A 24,110-nucleotide genomic window follows, 5' to 3' on the forward strand; every position below is an offset into this window, starting at 1 on the left:
AAGATGTTAGGAACAAGAAGGAAGAAGAATGTCTTGGCTGGGACATTTGTTGTTTCGTTAAAAAAAGAAAGGGGGGGGTTTGTGGGAAGCATTAGAATCTTGGGAAAGTGTCAGCTTACTGTGAAATATTGTATCCTTGAAATAATGTGGAAAGTTCAAAAATTTCATTAGTTGTGTATTGTTGTTCTTCTCATGGACGTGGCTTGGATTTCTGAGGTTAACAAACTGACTAGGTCTATCTTCTGCTTTTCCTAGAACATATTTTATTTAGGATTCTGGAGGAGAGCAGTTTGTATGATGCAGAACTCTAATCATGCAGCTCTGTTGTAGGTCATTCATTTGTGATAAATGCTTCATGTGGCCACTGTTGTCTTCATTTCCCATATTGCTCCTCTTCAATCCACCCAGATTTTTGTACAAAGGATATTCATTACTGATGCTCCAGTCATGTAGCTTTCCTTTTTTCTTTTTTCTCTCCCCCCCCCCCGATCATTTCTCTGGCTTCCTTTGTCTTCTGGTCCTCATCCTTTCTATCAGGATTGCGGCAATATTGATAACTCTCGCATTTATCTGTTATCCTAGTTTTTTTGATACATGCAACTGCCTCCTTTCTCACATGTGCTTCATGTTTTCTGCCCATCAGTTCATGTTGCACACAAGTCCAATCAGCTGTAATAGCTTAACAAAAATATATGTGCTAATACAAAGCTAGAAAGTGCTTACATTGCTGGAGTTATTTGCTAGAAAGCCTTCAAACAAGTTGCAGAAGATAGTGTGTTATTGCAGAATTTGCTGAAATAACTAAACCTTTAAAGATTTTTAAGGACTGATGAACTTGTCAAATTGTGTGGCACATGACTAGTACTCCGTAATAGTGGGCACCTCTGCAACCAAAGGAGAGGGGTAATAGAGGAGAAATGTAGATATACTTTGCCCTAATTATCTCTACATCTTTATCTTGTGTTTCAATGCTCTCCCCTTCCTGAAGCAAACTTTTGAATTGTGTACACTAGTTCTGTTGTTTCACGTCTTTCCAGCAAGAAACATTCTGATAATTTTTTTTGCTAATGATTTGTTAGCAAGATGAGACATCTGTTAAATATGTTAAGAGGCCAGAGGCCAAACACATTATTTTCCTTGAAAACTGCAACAAACATTTGCCAGTATATGTAAAAACTTCATGTTCAACCTTCTATAATTTTTAGAGCAACCTTCAATCATTTTAGAATATTTGATTTAGTATTACAATTCAGGGTTATATTCCTTTGCAAAATAATATATAGAGGGCAAGCTTGCAGAGCTCAAAGTTAGGAAAACAATCTTTTTACTGGTAAACTGAAAAAGCTTATTTTTAAAGATAAACAGAATTGCTGATGCAATCTTACTGTCCCTTTCAGACAAGTCTCATTTTACATGAATTCCTAAGGCATCAAAGCTGGATATAGCTTGGCTAAATTTGTTCTATTGTTTTCATTTTTGTGATTAAGGAGCAAATAACATCAGTGTCTTGGATATCTGTATGTTGCTATTATTTTTTTTTATGGGACAGCTGAGAAAGGGTAAGAACTGATTGAGGTATAGATACTTCATTGAGAAGACTCCATAGTGGGTGACATTTTTCAGGTGAACTGTTTATTTCCTGAAAGATATAGTTTAGGTTTGATTAACAGATTCATAAATTCATGCTAAATAAAATCAGTATTTTTGACCACAGAAAAGTAAGTAGGGAGAAACAAAACTCCTGAAACATTGTGTGATTTATTATATATCTCTATATCTCTATAGATGTTTGGGGTTTTCTACTAGTAAAACATCAAAGAAAGGGCATTGGTTGGACCTCAAATCTTTTTCTTTATTTTAATTTGTATCCAAAACAAAAGGCAGGAATTTCAGATTGACTCAGGATGAAATGAAAGAAAAAAAAAAACAAAACACCCTTGCATTAAGTTGGGCAGCAAAGTGAAAAAACTGTTATTTTAACACATGTATGTCAGTGACATTGTCAGGAAGGGGTGGGAGTGTTGAGTAGACAAGTGTTGTGGAGCCCAAATGAAGTTTTTCCAATTTATTTGAAATAGCTAAAAAACCATATTGTAATCTTTCTGCCATTTTTTAGGTGTGATTATTAACAATTTATGATGTTTTTGCAAGTGTCCATGGTATTTCTTAGACAGAAAATACATCATTTTAATTGCTTGTTAATGTTTAACAAATATTACAGAAAATTTATTTTCTGATAGCCAATTCACAGTTTATCCTCTATATGTTACCACATACTTGGAAAATTTTATGTTATTGGATGCATAAAATATGTTTCTTAGTATTTATAAACACCCCCACCAAAGAGGTACAGTTGTAAACTGCAATCTGTTCATAGAGTTTCTCCAGGATATGCACAATTGGCTAGACATGACAGTAATTTCAAAACAAGTACAATGGTTAAACGTAGGCTATAACATTCTATCTCCAAATACTGTAAGAAGCATTTACTTGGTGTTTGAAGTCCTCCTTTGTTTGTTGAAGAGTCATTTGTGGAGTGAATACCTTATGTGACTCCTCTCAAAACTTGACCAAATTTGCACACCAAAATAAGCTTGCAATCATTATTATTGTCATAACACACAGATTCTCTAGATTTTGGACCAAATTTAGGACACATATTTGAAAGGGTAAACAACAATAATTACTTTACTAGCTTGGGTCTTTTGCATGCAAAATAGCCTAGAAAAAGAGCCTTAGTAAGGTGCATAGTCAAAAATTAGAAGATACAGTAACTGAGGATTCCTGTGTAAGTTTAATTCAGTCCATGTGTTTGCATTACGTGATCACATCCTTCTTTTTTATTCTGTAGAACTGTGTCTCTTTTAATGTATGGATTGGATAGTAATCACTAAGCAGCTGCACAATATTTTTTTCTCTTACTGTTCAGGGTGCGATTCGAGATCTGACTTACTGCATACTGTTCAAACCCTTCTCTGAAAATATATGCTTCTCTGTATATTTTTCCGTTTTGCTCAGCACTATGGTAAATAAAGGACTTCAAGGTCACTAATTTGTTGTCTTCCCCTCTGTAAGAGGAAGGGCATGTTTTAATCCCTGTCTTACAGATGGGAAGCTGAGATACAGTTGCACAGGCAACCTTTAATTCTTGAATGCTTCATTTTACAACTATATGAATTAGTTTTATGTTAGGAAAAGAGGGCAAATGAGAAATCTAATTTCCTAGGTGTTAAAAAAGGACTCAACCTGTCTCAAATTCCTTCGTCTCTGTTTCTGTCTTTTCCCCTTTCTTCCATTTTCCCTTCCTGTCTGTTTCCATTTTGATTCTTCCTCATCTCCACCTTCCTCTTTGGCCCACATTCCTCTTCGGCCCACATTCCTCTTCACTCCTAAATGCCAATGTGGTTCCAATTCATCCCCTCTAGGTTACTTGCTTTATCCCTGCTTTTCTGAGCTCCTTATCTAATCTCAAATTTTCCCCATATACTAAAATATTCCTCATGTCTGTTTGCTCAGTGAATTCTAATTTTCCTTTACAGTGCTCCATCCCTGCCTTTTAGCTTCTTGTCACATCTGCTCTGTCCTGTGGTCTTCTACAATGCTTCAGTGTCTCCTCCTCCATTAGGTTTTCACTTGCTGCATTCTCATATTTCTCATCACTGTTCTCAGTGGGACTCGGCAAAGTAGTTGTAACCTATCCATGTCAACTCCCAGTTTGTCTTTCCTCTTCATTGCTAGTCTGGTCTCACTAGACTCCTAGCCACAGCATAATCTTTCCCTGCCCTTGGTTTCACATTTTTTCTCTGCAATCAAACCAGACCGCTGCCACCTTTACACTGGGTGCCCCATTTTGTCAGCGGTCAGTCAGTCTTGCTGAACTTCTCCGTCTCTGGCATGGGATGTGACTGTTCACACAGTTCAATTATAAATGCAAGTTACAGGGTTTAAACACACAGGGTGGGCTTTTCAGGGGTTTTGCACTTTGGTAACTACACTTGCAGTACATTTTTCTAATCTTATATTTTGATCTAGTTTGGCTGAGTTTTCAAGAGAGTGTTTTGTTCTCAAATGTCACTGGGCCATCTTGGCTAATGTTTTGCAAAGGATGTAAGCATTAGGCAGACAGTGAGCACGTTGGTGGTTTCTAAATATAGTGTGGTGTAGTTGCCGTTAGTGATGGAAAATAAAAGATATAATTACTAAGACAAAGTGACTAACAGTAAAATAAACCAGCAAGTATGTGTATGAAAGGCATCTTGGTATCTCAGCTGAGACCTTTGGTTTTGGTTGGGAAGCGGGAAAGCTGGATTTTACAAAAGTGCTAAAATTTAATTTGAGATTTCATAGGAGGTTCCTCCCTTTTTAGTAGAAGAGAATTTTTAGGGATTTTACTAAACTGTGACTTAATAAATAAAAAGTCAGCTCTATACAGGAAAAAAAATGTTGACTTGAAAGTAATTTCTACCTTTCTTTAGGATTATCAGGGAAATATAGAAAATTAAAAATAAACATACAGCATTCCCAAACTTGAATTTTATTGCAGATAAATGGAACACAAACCTCAGAAAATCCAAGCTTTATTCTAACATATAAGCTATGAATTTTGACAAGGTTGAAATTTGGCAAAAGTAAATTCTTTCAATCCTTCTTTTAAGTACTTTCCAAAGCATGTATATTGGTATTTTTTTGTAACTATAAGCCTGCTTAGGGGGGGTGATAAGAACTGTCTTAAAATATATTTTTATCTTAATCAGGCATAACTACTTTTATTCAGTGCTAGTGGGAGTTTTCCGAGAGCACTGATGCTATGTAAATGTGGACTGTATAATTAAATCTATGAAAAAGTTAAATTTTGCATTCAAGCTCTTATTATAAAAGCCTATTCTGAAGCACGTATGACATTTTTAAAAGGCTGTAGAAATATTTAGCTTCTGTGCCCATTAATGCTAAAAATGCAGGGTTTTCTGTTTAAATTTAGGAATAGCAGCAGAGTACACAAAATGCTATAAAGAAATGCTTGTCCAGTCTTGAAGCAAATTATCTAATGTTTTGTTTGACAAGCAGGTACACACAAAGTTCCGCTGCAGGCAAGCCCATGCTCCAGGCACTGACACTTCATGCTTGACATTTTCCTATGATGGTACTGTCCTTGCCAGCTGGCGAGGTAGATGATTAAAAGAACCCTTTGATGTGTTAAATGTAAGACAATTTTAACTTTACGAAGTGAAACGGTTCAGTAAACAAACCATTTAAATCATATAATCTTTAAATGTAATTGTTCACGATGGAGGTAAGATAGTTAAATCAGATTTTAGGGATTTAAACCTGAAGTGTTTTACAATGTACATCTTCTGTTTTGATACACCCTGCAATACTGTGTTCCTGAAAGCACATTTTACAGAAGTTAAGGAATGTTTTAAGAGAACTTTGCTGTTTATATTATACAATTCCGGATCTGTCTTCTTGTCTAGCAGTACTGGACCTGGTGGTCACCAATGTAAGTGAGATCATCGGTGATGTCAGGATTGGAGGCAGCCTCGGCTGCAGTGATCACACACTGGTAGAGTGAATTTTAGGAAAGCAAACTTCCAGCTCTTCAAGGATTTATTCAACAGGACCCCCTGGGAAATGGCCCTCAGGGACAAGGGAGCAGAACAGAGCTGGCAGGTCTTCAAGGACGCTTTCCATAGGGCACAAGAGCTCTCGATCCCCAGGTGCAGGAAATCGGGCAAGGAAGGGAAGTCTGGCATGGCTGAGCCATGACCTGTTGGTCAAACTAAAAGGCAAGAAGAGAATGCACAGGCAGTGGAAGAAGGGACTGGTATCTTGGGAAGAGTACGGGGACACTGCCCGGTTGTGTAAGGATGGGATCAGGAAGGCCAAGGCTCAGCTGGAGCTGAACCTGGCGAGGGATGCAAAGAATAATAAGAAGAAGGGCTTCTACAGGTACATTAACCAGAAAAGGAAGGTTAAAGAAAGCGTACCCCCTCTGATGAGCAAAAGTGGTGAGCTGGTAACAAAAGACGAGGAGAAGGCTGAGGTACTCTACAACTTCTTTGCCTCAGTCTTCACTGGCAACCTCTCTTCCCGCACCTCCCAAGTCAATGGGCCATTTGATGGGGATCAGGGGGCAGAGGTCCTCCCACTGTAAGAGAAGACGAGGGAAGAGCTACAGATGTCATCTATCTGGACTCCTGTAAGGCCTTTGACACAGTCCCCCACAATATCCTTCTGTCTAAATTGGAAGGATATGGATTTGATGGGCAGACTGTTCGGTGGATAGCTAATTGGCTGGATGGTCGCATCCAGAGGGTAGTGGTCAATGGCTCAATGTCCAGATGGAGAACAGTGACGAGTGGTGTCCCTCAGGGGTCTGTTCTGGGGCCAGTGCTGTTCAATATCTTCATCAATGACATAGCGGGATCGAGTGCACCCTCAGCAAGTTTGCAGATGACACCAAGCTGAGTGGTGCAATTGACACACCTGAGGGACAGGGATGCCATCCAGAAGGACCTGGACAGGCTGGAGAGGTGGGCCTGTGTGAACCTCATGAGGTTCAACAAGGCCAAGTGCAAGGTCCTGCACCTGGGTCGGGGCAACCCCCAGTATCAATACAGGCTGGGGGATGAAGGGATTGAGAGCAGCACTGAGGAGAAGGACTTGGGGGTACTGGTGGAGGAAAAGCTGGACATGAGCCAGCAATGTGCTCTCGCAGCCCAGAAAGCCAACCGTATCCTGGGCTGCATCAAAAGAAGCGTGGCCAGCAGGTCGAGGGAGGTGATTCCGCCCCTCTCCTCTGCTCTGGTGAGACCCCACCTGGAGTACTGCGTCCAGCTCTGGGGTCCTCAGTACATGACAGACATGGACCTGTTGGAGAGGGTCCAGAGGAGGGCCACAAAAATGATCAGAGGGATGGAACACAGAGGGGTTGTTTAACCCGGAGAAGAGAAGGCTGCGGGGAGACCTTATTGCAGCCTTTCAATACTTAAAGGGGGATTATAAGAAAGATGGGGACAGACCTTTTAGCAGGGCCAATAGCAAGGGGTAATGGTTTTAAACTAAAAGAGGGTAGATTCAGACTAGATATAAGGAAGAAATTTTTTACGGTGAGTGTAGTGAAACACTGGAACAGGTTGCCCAGAGAGGTGGTAGATGCCCCATCCTTGGAAACTTTGAAGGACAGGCTGGATGGGGCTCTGAGCAACCTGATCTAGTTGTAGATGTCCCTGCCAATTGCAGGGGGGATGGACTAGATGACATTTAAATGTCCCTTCCATCCCAAAGCATTCTATGATTCTATGATTAATAATACACCAAAAAGGAAATTATTAGCTTAATTAAAAATAAAATAAGACCAATTTAATTATTTATTTTTTTCCAGGAAGGTTACTGCCCTCAGTAAGAGTATCTCTGTTCTGGAGTTATTAATTCCTCAAGCAGCTTTCTTATGCAATGTGCTTTTCTGTTCTAATTGGAATTTTTATCTAATCTATATTATCAACATCAAGAGGTGATGACTGGAAGTGAGTGACCAAGATGTACTTGAATGGAAAAAAATTTGAAATGTCTACAGGACAGGAAAAAAAAATCTTTTTGAAACTTCAGATAAAACTTTTTTATAAAAGTCTTAGAGAACAGAGCAAGCCTTGAGGAGGCAAACACATATTTGAAGACTCATTCACTCCTTTATTAGATGTATTGGATAGGATAGTGTCTGCCTAAGACAGCTTTTCATATAGAGATTTGTTTACCCACTATTTTGCAGGCAGGTGCAGGCATACAGTCTGAGCTGTCTGGATGGAAACCAGCTGTAACCAGAAGCTATGTATATGCATTAGCATGGCCCCAAGGCCAAATAAACAGGCCTAGGGAGAGGCAGTATATGTTAATGTCAGCTCAATATTGTGCCTAACATATGTACAGGACATCTGATCAGTTTGGTACGTAGACAGAATGAGATTACATATACAAAATACCACGACAGAGGTGTTCATAGACTGCAAACGCTCTGAAGCAGGGGCTGAGCTTCCAAGCTGAGGGGTATAGCCTGTAACTGCTTTGTGTCCTTCCCCTCATTCTGTCCCTGATGAGTAGAGTGGCATTGGTGGCTTTTACAGTGATATGCAGCTGCTATTGGATGCTACCTCTCTGACTTCTTTGTATGTCTTGCCATGTTTCTAAGATTCCAAACATTATGTTCCTCAGATCACATTTTTCAGAGTAAGATGATGGTAGTCTTGTCCTTGACAGCCCTAGGCTTACTAGGGCACACTAATTGCACTTGGACTGTTTCTTAATTGCTCTTCAGGCTCCTGGATCCAGAGCTCTACTGCCACTCTATTCATCGTGAATGAGTCCTAAGTGGTTGAGGAAAAAACTCTCAACCTTGCTGGTCCTTACTGAACCGGACACTTACCATGTGAGAACCTTCTCCTCTTTGGAAAGTAGGTGAACCATCTATCTTTCTGTTCTGGGCTAAGTAAAATGCTGCATCTGTCTGCCAGTGGTGTTGCCCCCGAAAAATCCACACAGACATATTTGATGTGATTTAAAGAAAAACCTCAGTGTGCCTTTAAATATCAACAGCAAACAAGATTAATACTAACGTGAGGAATATTCAGTAGTGCTGTCTTGAAACCTCCATTTATGTAAATTCTCTTATGTTTTGCATTTATCAGTGTAGATCACATAAATGACCTTCGCTTATTTTAATTGTATGTGGTGCTTTTGCTTGCCTGCTCTTCCTCAACTGTCTCCAGATTGTGTTGTGTTAAACAGACTTTCACTTACTTATGCTTTATCTACCACACTCTAAGCTATATAAAACATTGACTGATTGTTTGCAGAATGCAAGACTGTACAGAAATTTGACTACCTATTTTGTGTAGAGTAATATATATTGCTTTTTATGGTAAATACAAACATTAGCATTTTAAAAATCGAATGGTTTTAAGTCAAGTAATACTTCTCAAGAGTTGAACACTGATGTTCATTTCAAACAATGCTAAAAATGCATTCATTAGCTTTAATAGGTATAATCATCTATTTGTAACACTTGGAGCTGAAATGGTTTTCTCAAAGTCTTCCAGTATCCTTCACTTCCATATGTATAGAGAGGATGATATACTTAAATATTTGACCAGGCTGGTATGGATGCAGGTGATGGTGAGAGCTGTTCCAAGTGTAAGTGCAGAATCCCTGATTTGTGATGTCCCCTCCCAAGGCCTTTGGCTCCAGGTGAGTGTGATGCCAACTTGCAGTGCCTCAGAAGGCAGTTCTTTAACTGTTTGTATTGGGTTTGTATGGCAAGGGTTTGGTAGTGGGGGGGCTACAGGGGTGGCTTCTGTGAGAAGCTGCTAGAAGCTTCCCCCATGTCCGAGAGCGCCAATGCCAGCACGCTCCAAGATAGACCCATTGCTGGCCAAGGCCGAGCAAATCAGCAGTGGTTTTAGTGCCTCTGTGATAACATATTTAAGGGGGGGGGGGGGGAACTGCTGTGCAACAAATGGCAGCGAGAGAGGAGTGAGAATATGTGACAGAAACAACTGCAGACACCAAGGCCAGTGAAGAAGGAGCAGGAGGAGGTGCTCCAGGCACCAGAGCAGAGATTCCCCTGCAGCCCATGATGAAGACCATGGTGAAGCAGCTTGTCCCCATGCAGCCCATGGAAGTTAATGGTGGAGCAGATATCCACCTGCAGCCTGTGGAGGACCCCACACCAGAGCAGGTGGATGCCTGAAGGAGGCTGTGACCCTGTGGGAAGCCTGCGCTGGAGCAGGCTCCTGGCAGGACCTGTGGACCTGTGGAGAGAGGACCCCACGCTGGAGCAGGTTTGCTGGCAGGACTTGTGGCCCTGCGGGGGACCCACGCTGGAGCGGTCTGTTCCTGAATGACTGCAGCCCGTGGAAAGGACCCACACTGGAGAAGTTCATGGAGGACTGTCTCCTGTGGTAGGGACCCCACACTGGAGCAGGGGAAGAGTGTGAGGAGTCCTCCCCCTGAGGAGGAAGGAGTGGCAGAGACAACATGTGATGAACTGACCACAACACCCATTCCCCGTCCCTCTGTGCCACTCGGGGGGGAGGAGGTAGAGAAAATCAGGAGTGAAGTTGAGCCAGGGAAGAAGGGAGGGGTGGGGGGAAGGTGTTTTAAGATTTGGGTTTTATTTCTCATTATCCTACTCTGATTTGATTGGTAATAAATTAAACTAATTTCCCCAAGGTTGAGTCTGTTTTGCCTTTGACAGTAATTGGTGAGTGATCTCTCCCTGTCCTTATTTCAACCCACGAGCCTTTTGTTATATTTTCTCTCCCCTGTCCAGCTGAGGAGGGGAGTGATGATAGAGCGGCTTGGTGGGCACCTGGCATCCAGCCAGGGTCAACCCAGCACACTGTTGCAGCTCCTCTTGCAGAACCAGTGCAGAATGCAGAAGCATATACCTTGTTCTGTAAGGTGCCTCTCATCACATGAGCCCCCACAGAAAGGCTCAGAGTTTATAAACATAATGTATTCTGATCCTCCCTCATGATAAGCCTTGTTAGGCCATGCCTTTCCTATGCTATATTTTTTTAAAATTTCATTTCCTATGTTTCTTTGCTTTCCCCAATGATCTTTGTGAATTTCTGTCCTTGAGCTTTGCTTTCAACACAGGACTCCCTCTTAAAATAGAAGCTTCTTAAAGGGTGTTGCTGACTAGACTTTTTGAGTTTCTGGCAACACTATTTTGGCAGCACTTTTGCTTCTTTTGGGCCCATGTGCATCCATGTACTTGTCTTCCTGGTCGGTGTCTTCTGAAAAGAAAAAAATCAGATAAAGTGCACTGGCCTTATTTTGACTAAAAGCCATTTGTAAAATGCCTATCCTGGCTCACCAGACTGTTTTTCTAGGGCCTAACTGTTACCTCTTGATAAATCCAATGCTCAATACCATTGGCATAACAGTGTCTGACCTGATCATATCAGACTAGAGCCTGTTTATTGGTATCCTTCTTATTAAAATGGCAAAGAATAAAGTTTGAAATGCTATTAAAAATGCCGTAAAAGATTTTAAAAATTCTGTCAGGCTTTGGAGAAGTCTGCCATCAAGAAAAATATTGAATGATCTGAGTGGACAATTTTGTGTGCTTCATACTTAACTGCACAACTTTTGACTTTGTTTATATGTTTTTGTTTAAGGGTAACTATTTTGTCCATGTATGAAGTAATTAAAAATATATCAGTACTGCTACAGCTCTCGTAAAGAAGCCCCTTAAGCATTGATGGAAGGATGCTACTGGAAAAAATCCTTGGTGTTGTGGAATGTTAATATATCTGTTTTCTTAGTGACAGTGATTTCAACTCCAAATGCAGATTAGATTCAGGAATCAATATCATATTTACAACTCAGAAAATTTTAATTTTAAAAAGTGAATTTGGGCAAATCTTGTATTATTCTTAAAGATGATAAGAGTTTCACAGCATTGACCAAGTCATTCTACTAGCATTTCTCCCTTTCCTTAATCAACTATTTCTGCAGTATGTAAGACAGTGTTGATTTGAAATCAACCCCAACTTCTTGAGTCCTTCTGGAGTCTTCTAGTTTTTTTAACCAGCCAATTACATTTTCTTGTTAGCAGAAGAGCTATATCTAATTGTCTGATTGCATCCCTCCTGCTAAAGCCTGACAGGACTACAGCTTGAAGATCATGTCAAGGCTCATTCCACTGGGAACAGAACAGCCTTGGCTGCTAGCCTTAGATCTGTCCTCATCCAGGAGATTTGCAGAGTGGCCAAATGGTATCCCTTGCATACATTTATAAAGTGGTGGTGCTTTGGATCTAACATTTAGAAGATAAGGGTTTTTTGTTGTTGTTTTTTTTTTTTGTTGGGGGTGGGAGGGAAAAGGGTGGGTTCATATTACAGGACCGAATGCTTTGAAGTGCTTGGGATGGAGTCTACTGGGAAGCAATAAGAAAACAAATATTCACAAAATGGGGACTCAACATTTTTTTTCTTGTCATTTTTTAGCTTCCCAATAAACAGAAATATACTCTGCTCTAGACATCATTTATTTAAGTTGTCCACTTCTTAAAAATATTTTGTAGTAAGGAGTTATCCTAGTCTTTAATATAAACATACATGATGTAAGAGGCCACACATTACTGATTTCCCTTGATTTCTTTTGTTAAAGCATGTTACAATTTTTTTTCTTTTTAGCATTTTATTTCCAAGGCCTCCTTTGAGCTCTTAATCTCAAAGGCTGTGAATCTACAAAATACTTTTAGACAAAAAAAATTACTTCCCTGCAAGGTTTGTGCTTTGGAAGGAAACAGGTCTGTGGATTACCAGTCACTTGCCTACTTCTCCTCAGTCAAGAAGATTTCTGTGACTTTTTTGTCTAAAATTAATCTTTGGGTATTTTTAAAGAGAATTGCTGTTTGAAAGTCCTTCTTTTCACCCTTGAAAGAGCTGAGGCACTGATGTCAAATGCAAGGAGAGGTCTAGGTGCCTGAGTGAGGTACTTCAAGGCTCAAATTCTGTAGCTCGTCTCAGGCTGGAAACATGTATCCTAGAGGAATGATCAGCAGAGATGTAAATCTCTCTGAGAATAACTAATCAATCTCTTTTTTCTTTTCTTCTCAGTTTGTTAATATGTCATAACTTTTCATAGAATCATAGAATCATTAAGGTTGGAAGAGATCCTTAAGATCATCGAGTCCAACTGTTAACCTAGCGCTGCCAAGTCCACCACTAAACCATGTCCCTAAGCACCACATCTACACGTCTTTTAAATACCTCCAGGGATGGGGACTCAACCACTTCCCTGGGCAGACTGTTCCAATGCCTGACTACCCTTTCCGTGAAGAAGTTTTCCCTAATATCCAACCTAAACCTCCCCTGGTGCAACTTGAGGCCGTTTCCTCTCGTCCTATCGCTTGTTACTAGGGAGAAGAGACCGACCCCCACCTGGCTACAACCTCCTTTCAGGTAGTTGTAGAGAGCAATAAGGTCTCCCCTCAGCCTCCTCTTCTCCAGACTAAACAACCCCAACTCCCTCAGACGCTCCTCATAAGACTTGTTCTCTAGACCCTTCACCAACTTCGTTGCCCTTCTTTGGACATGCTCCAGCACCTCAATGTCCTTCTTGTAGTGAGGGGCCCAAAACTGAACACAGTACTCAAGGTGGGGCCTCACCAGTGCCGAGTACAGGGGCACTATCACCTCGCTGGTCCTGCTGGCCACGCTATTCCTGATACAAGCCAGGATGCCATTGGCCTTCTTGGCCACCTGGGCACACTGCTGGCTCATATTCATCTGGCTGTTGACCAATACACCCCCAGGTCCTTTTCCACCAGGCAGCTCTCCAGCCACTCCTCCCCAAGACTGTAGTGTTGCATGGGGTTGTTGTGACCCAAGTGCAGGACCCAGCACTGAGCCTTGTTGAACCTCATACAGTTGGCCTTGGCCCATCGATCCAGCCTGTCCAGGTCCCTCTGCAGGGCCTTCCTATCCTCCAGCAGATCAACGCTTCCAACCAACTTGGTGTCGTCTGCAAACTTCTTGAGGGTGCACTCGATCCCCTCATCCAGATCATTGATAAAGATATTAACCAGAACTGGCCCCTGTAAGATTTCCTTCTTGAAGAATGTCCAGCCTTCCTGGACTCCTTTGCCCTTCAGAACTGCCTCCCAAGGGACTCTGTCAGCCAGGCTCCTGAACAGGTCAAAGTCTGCCCTCCGAAAGTCCAAAGTAGCAGTTCTGCTGACCCCCCTCCTTACTTCTCCAAGAATCGAAAACTCTATCATTTCATAATTGCTATGCCCAATATGGCCTCCAACTGTCACATCACCCACCAGGCCTTCTCTGTTCACAAACAACAGGTCCCTTTTCGAAAGGGAATAAACTTTTACTGGCCTACAGTCACACGATGTTTATCAAACACAGATGAGAATTGCTATAAATGTCTTGCTGTAACCTCTATTTTGGCTTTTATGGCCAAAGGTGTTGTGGAGGGGTGTGAAAAGGTTTTGTTATAGCAAGTGTGCGTTCACTTGCTTCCCTTCTCCCCCTTTCCCTAGGATTTCTGACTAATTCCAGGGCCTGTTCTCTGTACTGAGATTGAAGTTTGTTACTGTTTGCCTGCTAAAGAAAGGGGAAGACTTCATGTGCCTTCCATTCTTCCTGATAATTTTTTCAGGGCAGGTAGAAACCAGACACATAAAACTTTAGTTTTTGATCTAGTCCATCCACAGTAATATTTTAATTTCTTTTGATATCCAGCAAAAGTTAAATTTACTCCTAATAACAAAGCACCAGTGCTCACAAACACAGAATAAATTAGTGTTTGGGGAAACCGATTCTGCTGTGGATAATGGTTCTTGGTAGAAGGGATTGCCATGATAGAGTTGAGCCACTGAGCAGAAGTTTCTGATCTACTGGAGTGCAGCAGGTGGAACTTCTCATCCTTGCGCTTTCATAGTCATTTAGGGACAAAAAACTTCCAAACCATCCCTATTATGAATGCTTCTACCATATCATTCTGTTCTTTTTGTGTCTGAACTAGAGGATGAAATTTTCTGCAAATGTCTAAATTCTTTAATTCTTTGTTGCTAACTTTTGTACCTTTTGTTTCACAGGAGATGATACTTTAAAGATATGGGATATTAGACAATTTAAAAAATCTCTTGATTCAGCGGAAAGACTGCCTCACTTCTTTCCAATGTAAGTACTCTAATTTATTCCAGCTAGTAGAAACAGCAGTAGTTGTGCTGAGCAGGAGGGAGTCTACCGGAGTTCTCCTCCTCAGTTCTCACTAGGTCCAGAACTGTGCAGAAAGGACTGCACAGGGAGGACTGTGCAATGAGGATTGTTGGCTATTTTAGGACTTCAGATTGCTTTAAAATATCTCATTCTTTTTGGTGATAATTCATAGCTAGCTTTGCTTGTTTTATGCATTTTTTTACTCTCATATATCTTATGTCTAATTAGATTAGAAACTTTTCAGGAGGAGGCCAGTTCATTGCCTTATGTTTGTGTAATGAGATATATAAGTAAGCCTCATTCCTATTTGGTCTGTGATTAATAAAAAAAAAGAGCTGGTTGAAAAGTAGACATAACATAAAGGTGCATGGTATGAATTCAAGTTATGATGTTAGAAGTGCTAATGACTGTTCTTTGGTACTAAAATTTACTGTATTGTACTGTATAGTGCTAAATATTGTATTTCATATTTTTATTGGTATTACCTGCATTTCTATAGCTGTAGCACAGCCAAATCCAACTCTAAGGACAATTTATACTTTTGAAATAAGATCTTAGAAAGGCGGGTCATGGACAGCTCAATCTTGACTGCAATTTGTAGCATAGAGGAAAAGTAAACAGACAAACATTTTTGGCCACTGTAAAAACACTGCTGTGCAGCATTGAAGAATGTATCATCAGCAAAAACAGATTTCATTGATTTTTTTTTTTCTGACTATTTTTTACTAGCTATAGTAATAGATGACAGCTGACAAAAGATTGTTTTAAAGCTTTGTCTTAAAAGGATTAGCAAATAGAAAGGTTTATTTTTAAGGAGTGTAATTTATAAATAAGTTTCCTAGACATTAATTATTCATTTGCCCAGTATGATGATTTGTTTTCTTCAACAGTACAGATTGTTGTTTCAGCCCGGATGATAAAATATTTGTCACAGGCACCTCTGTTAAGAAAGGTGGTGGCAGTGGGAATTTTTATTTCTTTCATTGGGAGACATTCCAGAAGTTGTATGAGATAGAAGTTACGGATGCAGTATGTATTTTAGTTTTCTTTTATCCACTGTTCAAAAAAATGGATGAAATCATATTCATATACTTTTTTCTGTTATACAGGTAATGACCTACTAACACTACTGTAATTTTTATATTCCATATTTAAGAGAAGTATGACTAGAAGTAGAGTGGCCTGAATAGATACTATTCTTCTTTCAATTAAAAAAATTAAAAGAAAATCTAGGGACAATGTGTTTAAGCACTAGGAGATCCCTGCTTTGGTGTTACCATTGTGTTTCTCAAGGATTTCTGTGAATCCTTCTGGAACTGTGAAGTGAGGCACAAATCCTAAAATTCTTATATGTTTATGCTGTTTACTCCACCAGTTCTCATGATGAAATGCCGTGTTGTGACAAAACTCCTACTTGTCCCTGAAACTATATTTGTGGTTACTATAAAATGTATTTCAGTAAACTCTAGCTTGTGTAATGCAACAATTTTGTGGCAAAAAGAAGGCATTATTAGGAATCCCTCCATCAAAAAATACCATTCTCACCAGTTATACCAAAACCTAAAATTGTGAATCTGTAATACAGAAGAGTCTGTGTATTAGTTGAACTGCCTACCTATTCCCTTGTACAAAAAGAAAAAGCTAAATATCATAGTTGAAAAAAGGTCCTTTCACTCTTATGGTGTACATAAGTAAGCTTGTAGATTATAAAAAACAGGAGTGGAAGAAATTAAAACAGAATTGCATTTGCTTAACTATGAGGTCTTCCCATTAGTTGTTGCAGTCTGTCAACTAGCAACTTTGTTGCACTGTAATGTTTCAGGATATTGTTTTCTTCTTCTGCACTTTTCTTAACCCACCTGTTAGAGCACAGTAGTCTTTCCTAGCACAGCAGACCAAAACTGCTTGTGCTGGAGTTTATTTATACAGAATTTACATTTATATTTTCTTTTCAAATCCCATTTTTTTTCTTCTAAATTCATCCTAAAGCAAAATCTGCTTATGGATGAATTTGTTCTATCCATCATTTCTGTTGCAGCAGTCTTGCAAATCAAAAATGCAGAATTCACGTTAAAGCAGAAAGCATGTGTTTTTCTGGAGGGGAAAAAAACCTGGTTTTATTTTAAACATGTATTCTAAATACAGTTTTTATGACATTGGAAGTTTTATTTAGTACTAAAGAATTTCTCCAAAGATAACATAAATTGGATTTTAAATAATTTCTCTCCTATGGAATGTACCAAACCTCAACTTAACTCTTAAGGATTTCTGTTGGATGATTTTTTTTTCTGATACAAGTATTATAACCAAGTACTTATAACCTATTTCTGAGACAAAACATGAATGCCTCAGTATCCCTTCTGAAACTTCATGACAGAGAAAAGGAAACCAGCTACATAAGATAAAGTGCGAGAGGTAGATTGTTGTAGGAGCTCTTCTGTTCTTGGGCACAGGAAGCAAAATAGCTTAGCAGTTCCATTCACAATGAATATGGACTCCTTAGAGCTAAGTGTCTGGATGTGGTCATGATGGCATCTCCATTTGCTGGTGGTGAAGTCAGTAACAGTGTACAAAAACTTCCCTTAAGCTTTAAGACTGCAAGAATGAGAAGCTTGTCAATGATGGATACTTTATCTCCAAAAGAAATTAAAGAGTGAGAATTACTGCTCACCAACCTACCTGTTTTGTGTTCAAAGGAAATATATTTTTTATTGACTAACTTAGTCTCCCAGAAAAATGGTTCTTTAATTCTCTGAAATAGAGGGTCTGTTTACCTGCTGAGGTAGATAATGCTACGGGAGAGTCCAGAAGAGATTGTTTCGCTATCAGTTTTTCTCAGAATTGAGAGATAAAGTTCTGTTGCTTCAAAATGCAAAAGAGACATGGAGCTGAGAACCAACAGTAGGAAATTGTTGGAAAAACAAAATTAGGGGTCAGTAAGCGACTTCACTGGGGCCACTCACATAGTAAAAATTTAAGTATGTATACAAATCTCAGCAGGTTCATAATTTTATAAATTTATATAGGTGCTGATATTTATATGGTACTATAAGACTGTAGTAAATTACTTTTGTCTATAGAGTTTTAGTGCTGGTATTTTTCTTCATTTGTAGTGATAAAATTTAAAAGACTGTCATTCTCCTACTTTGAATATAATGAATCAAATGAAAATAATGGAAATAATAGATGAAGAATTGAGACTTATAAATGTTGATCTTATGACATAATTTACAGTGAGCCAGCACTAATAATACCTCTACAATCAGTCTAGCTTCCAGCTTCAACACTACACATCTAAAAAAACCACAGCTGAGCATATCAACCTGAATCTAAAAGAAGAAAAACTACTATAAGTGGTGTTTTAAAAAAAAAGCAGTATATTTTTTCAAGATCTTTCTATTATTTGTATCCTTTGGCTTTTTCATTAGTTTTCTTTTCTTGTTCTTCTCAAATTGCAACATTAGATGAAATATAAACACATAAAGGCATGCTAAAAACAAATTAATTTTAAAGAAGCTGGCTTTTATTTTTTATAAGCAGTACATGCTGTTTGTTTGAAAGATCATTGGCCTATAAATTGGTAGATTAATATCTTGTGTGTAGTTTATCAAAGTATTTTTTCAGCAGTGCAGTAATTAATTACTTGCTTTCTATGGACTACGTTGCTAATTTCCATTTTTTCCTTATACTCTCAAAAATGCAGATAGCAGTTAGTGTAATTAAAGATAAACACGTAATGTTGTCTACAACTTCAGTTTGTCTTTGGTAACTAAATACCATACTTCTTTACCTTTTGTATGTTATCTAGTGCTTAAATATGTAACCTTAATGTTTCTATTTTTGTTTTTTTAGGCATTACATAGATGAAGTTACACTATGCCGATATGTGTAGTAAAAGAGCACAAGTACACCAATATCTATCTCTGCAAAGAGCTAGATCTGCTCTCATTCCTCATGAAAATAATTTCAGTGCTTTCAGGTGGATTTAGTCCAAATTGCCAAAGAAAAATGGCATCATTAGTCATTTATTTCAAGTATAAAATAAAAATAATAAGACTTTTTGAGGGCAATTGTATACAAGTTTAGTGGTAGAACGTATATAACCAGAATAACAAAAAATCTACTGTGAAGAGAAAACATAAAATATTAATGAGTTACTTTTTTTTAAAAGGAAACTCTGGTAAGCTTAGAAAATTGAAAAACACTAAAGAGTGGTAAACATTATCTTAAACCTCCTTGGTAAATAGCCAGTGCAATTGGCCTGTGAATGAACCTAGCGGGTAATGGGAAAATATTTAATGGGAATGTTTGACCAAAGTTGTGTCTGACATTCCTTTCCATCATACCACAAAAACCTTTTTTTCACCTTTTCTTTCAAGTTTTCATGGGAAAACCCATTACTGCTTCAGAGCTGCTGGAGTGAAACCTTGTGGTTTTACTAATGGACTAACAGTCTGATTAGTCTCTGCTGTTGTGGCTGGGTATAGAATATTAATTTGCTTTTCATAGCACATATTGGTCTTTTTTTTTCCTTTTTGTTTTTTCCTTTTTTTTTTAGTCACATTCTGTGGCTAAACTAGTGACTGTATGCACAGAAACACAGAGGCCAATTCCCTTTCCTTTCCTCAGGTAGTATGAGAGGAAGGAAAACCTGTAGTCACGTTGAACTGAGGTCTCATCTTTTGGGATGTCTGTAACTGGACCTTCTTTTTGGAATGGAAGGGAGGTTTCACTGTCAGATGCAAGTCAGGGAGGGTTTATTCCTAATTCTTGGTTTGGTTATACAAGTATGAGATCATCATGGGAACCAGTTATAAATACCTAGTGTATGGGAAACAGAGTTGAATATACAACATTTCCCCCAATGTTAAATTAATTTAAAATAGCTGTGGATAGCCACATGAATCGCTCTTACATGTCTATCCTTCATTTGGCTAGTTCAAACAGATCAACAAGTAGTTATCCTTATTACAGACAAGACTGATTTTGGCAGCAGTAGAGCAGTCATTTTCGCTATGTAAAAAGGAGATAAAGTACACCCTGTGAAGACCAGGCAAGAGTGGGCACTAAAAAAAAAGTTGTACAATTACAGAAACTACTATTTTTAAAAGAAAATGTAAGTAATAATTTAATTAAAAAATGAGCAAAGGTGATGAGATTGTGTACGTTAGAAAATGAGATGTGCACAGGTTTTTGTAGATAAGCAAAAATCCAAAACCATGGATTTATGGTTGTTTTGGGAAACCTATTTCTGTTAGGAGGATTCTTCAATATTTTCTTAGTTTCTCAAGTATAAGCAAAAGTTAAATTATTAAGAACTTCTGAAAATATTTCTAAAGGATGTTTCAGGAAGGTCTTCTGAGACAAGATATAAATAAAGCTTCTTTTCAGATTAAAGAGAGAAAAGGAAAGAAGGATTAAGGAATATGAAACTTCCAGCATCCTTTATGCACAGTTGATATAGGATTGCAGTATTTCTTTCCTTGACCTCATACAATATCATTTATTATTTATAAGGTGCAGTAATATAGTAAAGGACTTTTCCACTGTGTCCCATTTCACTAAGATTTAAAGCTTTTGAATTTAAGAAAAATAAATTCTTTTAACTTCTGGAAGAGATCAGCATGCTACTTTTTGTGTTAAGCCATTTCTTTTATTTGAAATGAAAATCCACATTTTTACAATATGGAAGTAAATAAAATATTTAAGGTCCAGTAAATTTTGTGCTGATTAAAGTAAAAAAAAAATCTAATATGAAATGTGAATCACAATAATGTGTTTTCTTTTATAGTGAGGTCGCTTGTCAAATTTTATTCTCTGCTTTCCTATATGTAAAGATAATGTGGTCCTTCCCTTCATATATCCTTGTGGTGAGTTGACCTTGGCTAGATGCCAGGTGCCCACCAAAGCCACTCTATCACTCCCCCTCCTCAACTGGACAGGGGGAGAGAAAAATAAAATGAAAGGCTGGTGGATCGAGATAAGGACAGGGAGACATCATTTACCAATTACTGTCACAGGCAAAACAGACTCAACCTGGGGAAATTAATTTAATTTATTACCAATCAAATCAGAGTAGGATAATGAGAAATAAAACCCAAATCTTAAAACACCTTCCCCCACCCCTCCCTTCTTCCCAGGCTCAACTTCACTCCTGATTTTCTCTACCTCCTCCCCCCCGAGTGGCACAGAGGGATGGGGAATGGGGGTTGTGGTCAGTTCATCACATGTTGTCTCTGCCATTCCTTCCTCCTCACACTCTTCCCCTGCTCCAGCGTGGGGTCCCTCCCACGGGTGACAGTCCTCCACGAACTTCTCCAACGTGGGTCCTTCCCACGGGCTGCAGTTCTTCACCAATTGCTCCATCGTGGGTCCTTTTCCACGGGCTGCAGTCCTTCAGGAACAGACCGCTCCAGCGTGGGTCCCCCATAGGGCCACAAGTCCTGCCAGCAAACTTGCTCCTGCATGGGCTCCTCTCTCCACAGGTCCACAGGTCCTGCCAGGAGCCTGCTCCAGCGTCGGCTTCCCACAGGGTCACAGCCTCCTTTGGGCGCATCCACCTGCTCTGGTGTGGGGTCCTCCATGGACTGCAGGTGGACAGCCTGCCTCACCATGGTCTTCACCACAGGCTGCAGGGGAATCTCTGCTCTGGTGCCTGGAGCACCTCCTCCCCCTCCTTCTTCACTGATCTTGGTGTCTGCAGAGTTGTTCCTCTCACATATTCTCACTCCTCTCTCCCAGCTGCTGTTGCGCAGCAGTTTTTCCCCCCTTCTTAAATATGTTATCACAGAGGCACTGCCACCATTGCTGAGTGGCTCAGCCTTGGCCAGCAGTGAGTCCGTCTTGGAGCTGGCTGGAACTGGCTCTATCGATCGGACGTGGGGGAAGCTTCTAGCATCTTCTCACAGAAGCCACCCCTCTGTAGCCATCCCCGCTACCAAAACCTTGCCACGCAGACCCAATAGAAGCTGTTAGTATCCAAATATTTTAATGTTTTATTTAAAGATGTAGAAATCCTTTGAAATAAGTAAAGTTTTTCTGAAATAACTTTGTATGTTTCCCTTCTCTTCTGGGAAGATGTATCACTAAAGACAGATGGACTTAATGTTATGCAAGTTCCAGAAGATTAGGCTGGAAGGCACACTGAGATTTGATCCCTCACTCCAGCACAAGCTTGAAATTGCTTACTCCTCTCAAATATAAAGATAATGTAATATAACTATAGGCTTAGGTAACGTGTAATGTTAATTTGAAAGGTAATTACTGTTTCTTAAAAAATGCTAATAAGAAGCAGTAAGGCTTCCTAAGTAGCATTGTTTAATTATGTTTTAAGCTCCTACATGTTTAAAAGATATTGCATTGCACAAGCAGTTCTTCACCATGAATATGTAGTTTTTTTATAGGAGTAAAGGCAGATGTGCTAAATAAACTAGTTGCATGCATATTTACACTGATTTTGACAGACTGGTTTTTTTTCCAGAAATGTTGGAATTTGTAAAAATTACATTTAAGATAAATATTCAGTTCAGTCAGAAAAGCCCCATTTGGCCACTGCTGTAGTGACCTGTACTTACAGAGTCCACAACCATGGTCAGAATGTCATTTTACACATTCACTATCTTCCCTGCTGACATGTCACTTATCTAGCTGTCTGGACAGCCAAGTGCAGCAAATCCGAGCAGCGCTGTTCAAACAGAACCCATCACATACCATCATGGACACTGAAGCAAACCTTGCATGTATGAAAGAGAGGAGGTTTGTTTAAGTTTTTCTTTTCCTAATTGAAAATATTTCCTTAGAGCAGCAGCTCTTGCTGTCACTTTTTTATTGTATAGCTTCAGAACAGATTCTGAAGAAATTATTTATTAGATTATGGGTTAGGATACAGGGAAGCAGCAAGGGAGAACATAGGCCATGTTTGTTTCTGTTTTATCCCCATTCAGTTTTTAAGTATATCTCCAGAGCTAGACCTGATCTTTCAAACTAAGATTCTAAAGATTTGTTGGACAGTTTTAGGAGTTTTTATCTGCTGTATTCTTTCTGCATTAGGAGTATTTAATTTGGCTTCCAGAATCCTTTATCCTCGAACTGGAGAGTTTTATGTAAGTAGCACAACATGCTGTAACGTAGATCCTCATTGTGTTGCTCCATCTAGTTTTCTGGTTTTCTTATATAGTTATTTTGACCATTGTAGGCTGCAGGGATTCACCTGACCAAATATAGATGTCTACAGCTGATCCAATCACCCAGGCTCCTTTTCTAATCAGCAGAGAAAAAAAAACACATCCAGACTGTGATTTTATCTCATCCTAAAATAGATATCTAAAATAGGTTAGATGAAGGCCACTGTAAAATGCTTATTTCTCTCCATTAACTATAAAGGGAGGTGAAAGGTTGTAGGCATTTAAAGAGTAGACCTCTAAAGATTAGAGGTGTAAACATCTTAGGTTTGGTGAGATGATAAGTCCCACGTAAGATCTTCACTTCTCTCCATTGGTGTTGATTCTCTCCTGCTAAAGCACTGGAACATTTCACCTGTCGTGCTCTGACCTTGCCAATAGCAAAGTAGGAGACAATGGGTTAATTTTGCACTAATTTCTAGTGATTTAAGGATTTATGACTGTAGGCAAATTACAGGAGAAAAGCCTGCCACTTTATGAAGGGATTGTGCTAGCTGAGAGTCAAGTGTAAGCTCTCTTACTTGCACCTGATTTCCAAACATAACTGTCAAAATGTCAGCAACTTCACCTTAGGATTACAGAACATTATCTAAACTTTAACAAACTTTTTAAAAAAAAAAATCAGTGGAAACATCATGTGAAGGAAACATAAAAAAACCCATGAATTCTTGCTTCAATGTGTAAAAGTCTAGGGATTAGCATGTTCCCTTTCCATTTTCAGTATTAGTCTATAATTAGCAATATTTTTTTCTAGTGGTAACTTGCAAGGAAATCACTTTTGCTCTTTCTAGTTTGCAAGCGGGATGTTGACTGCACACTCACCACAGGGACAGTACAAATATCAGCTGTATGTCAGCATCATTCAGTAGAGATTTCCACCCTCTGAGGGTAGATTTCTGTAGGTGTGAAAGTAGATGCATCTTCTCCATTTACCAGTTTTGTTTGTCTGTACTTTTGTTTAAACAGTTTTTTCTAATAGCCATGGGAGCAGACATGAATTTAGTGAACTTAGCCTAAAAGTGTCATAGCTGTACATAACTCGATAATCAGTTCTGGAATTTTGGAGTAACTGTATAAGCAGACTGAGAGTCGAAAACTATCAGAGAAGAATGAAAGGCTGTACCTGAAGTGAAGAGAAAGAAAAATTGGAAAGGTTTCTTCCAACAGTGCATAATTAATGTGGAAGCATGTT

General features: G+C 39.2%; 1 pseudogene across 1 annotated transcript in view; it reads left to right on the top strand.

The window, feature by feature from the left end:
• Positions 1-24,110, top strand: part of LOC309601969 (WD repeat-containing protein 70-like) — a 177,542-nt pseudogene that overhangs the window by 120,622 nt on the left and 32,810 nt on the right. Inside the window, exons 9-11 of the transcript in view lie at positions 5,065-5,164; positions 14,615-14,699; positions 15,629-15,767. The product of the transcript in view is annotated as a WD repeat-containing protein 70-like (transcript). The remainder of the gene's footprint in view (positions 1-5,064; positions 5,165-14,614; positions 14,700-15,628; positions 15,768-24,110) is intronic.

This window comes from Platalea leucorodia (assembly GCF_965183815.1).
Source record: "Platalea leucorodia genome assembly, chromosome: W".
Taxonomy (NCBI): domain Eukaryota; kingdom Metazoa; phylum Chordata; class Aves; order Pelecaniformes; family Threskiornithidae; genus Platalea; species Platalea leucorodia.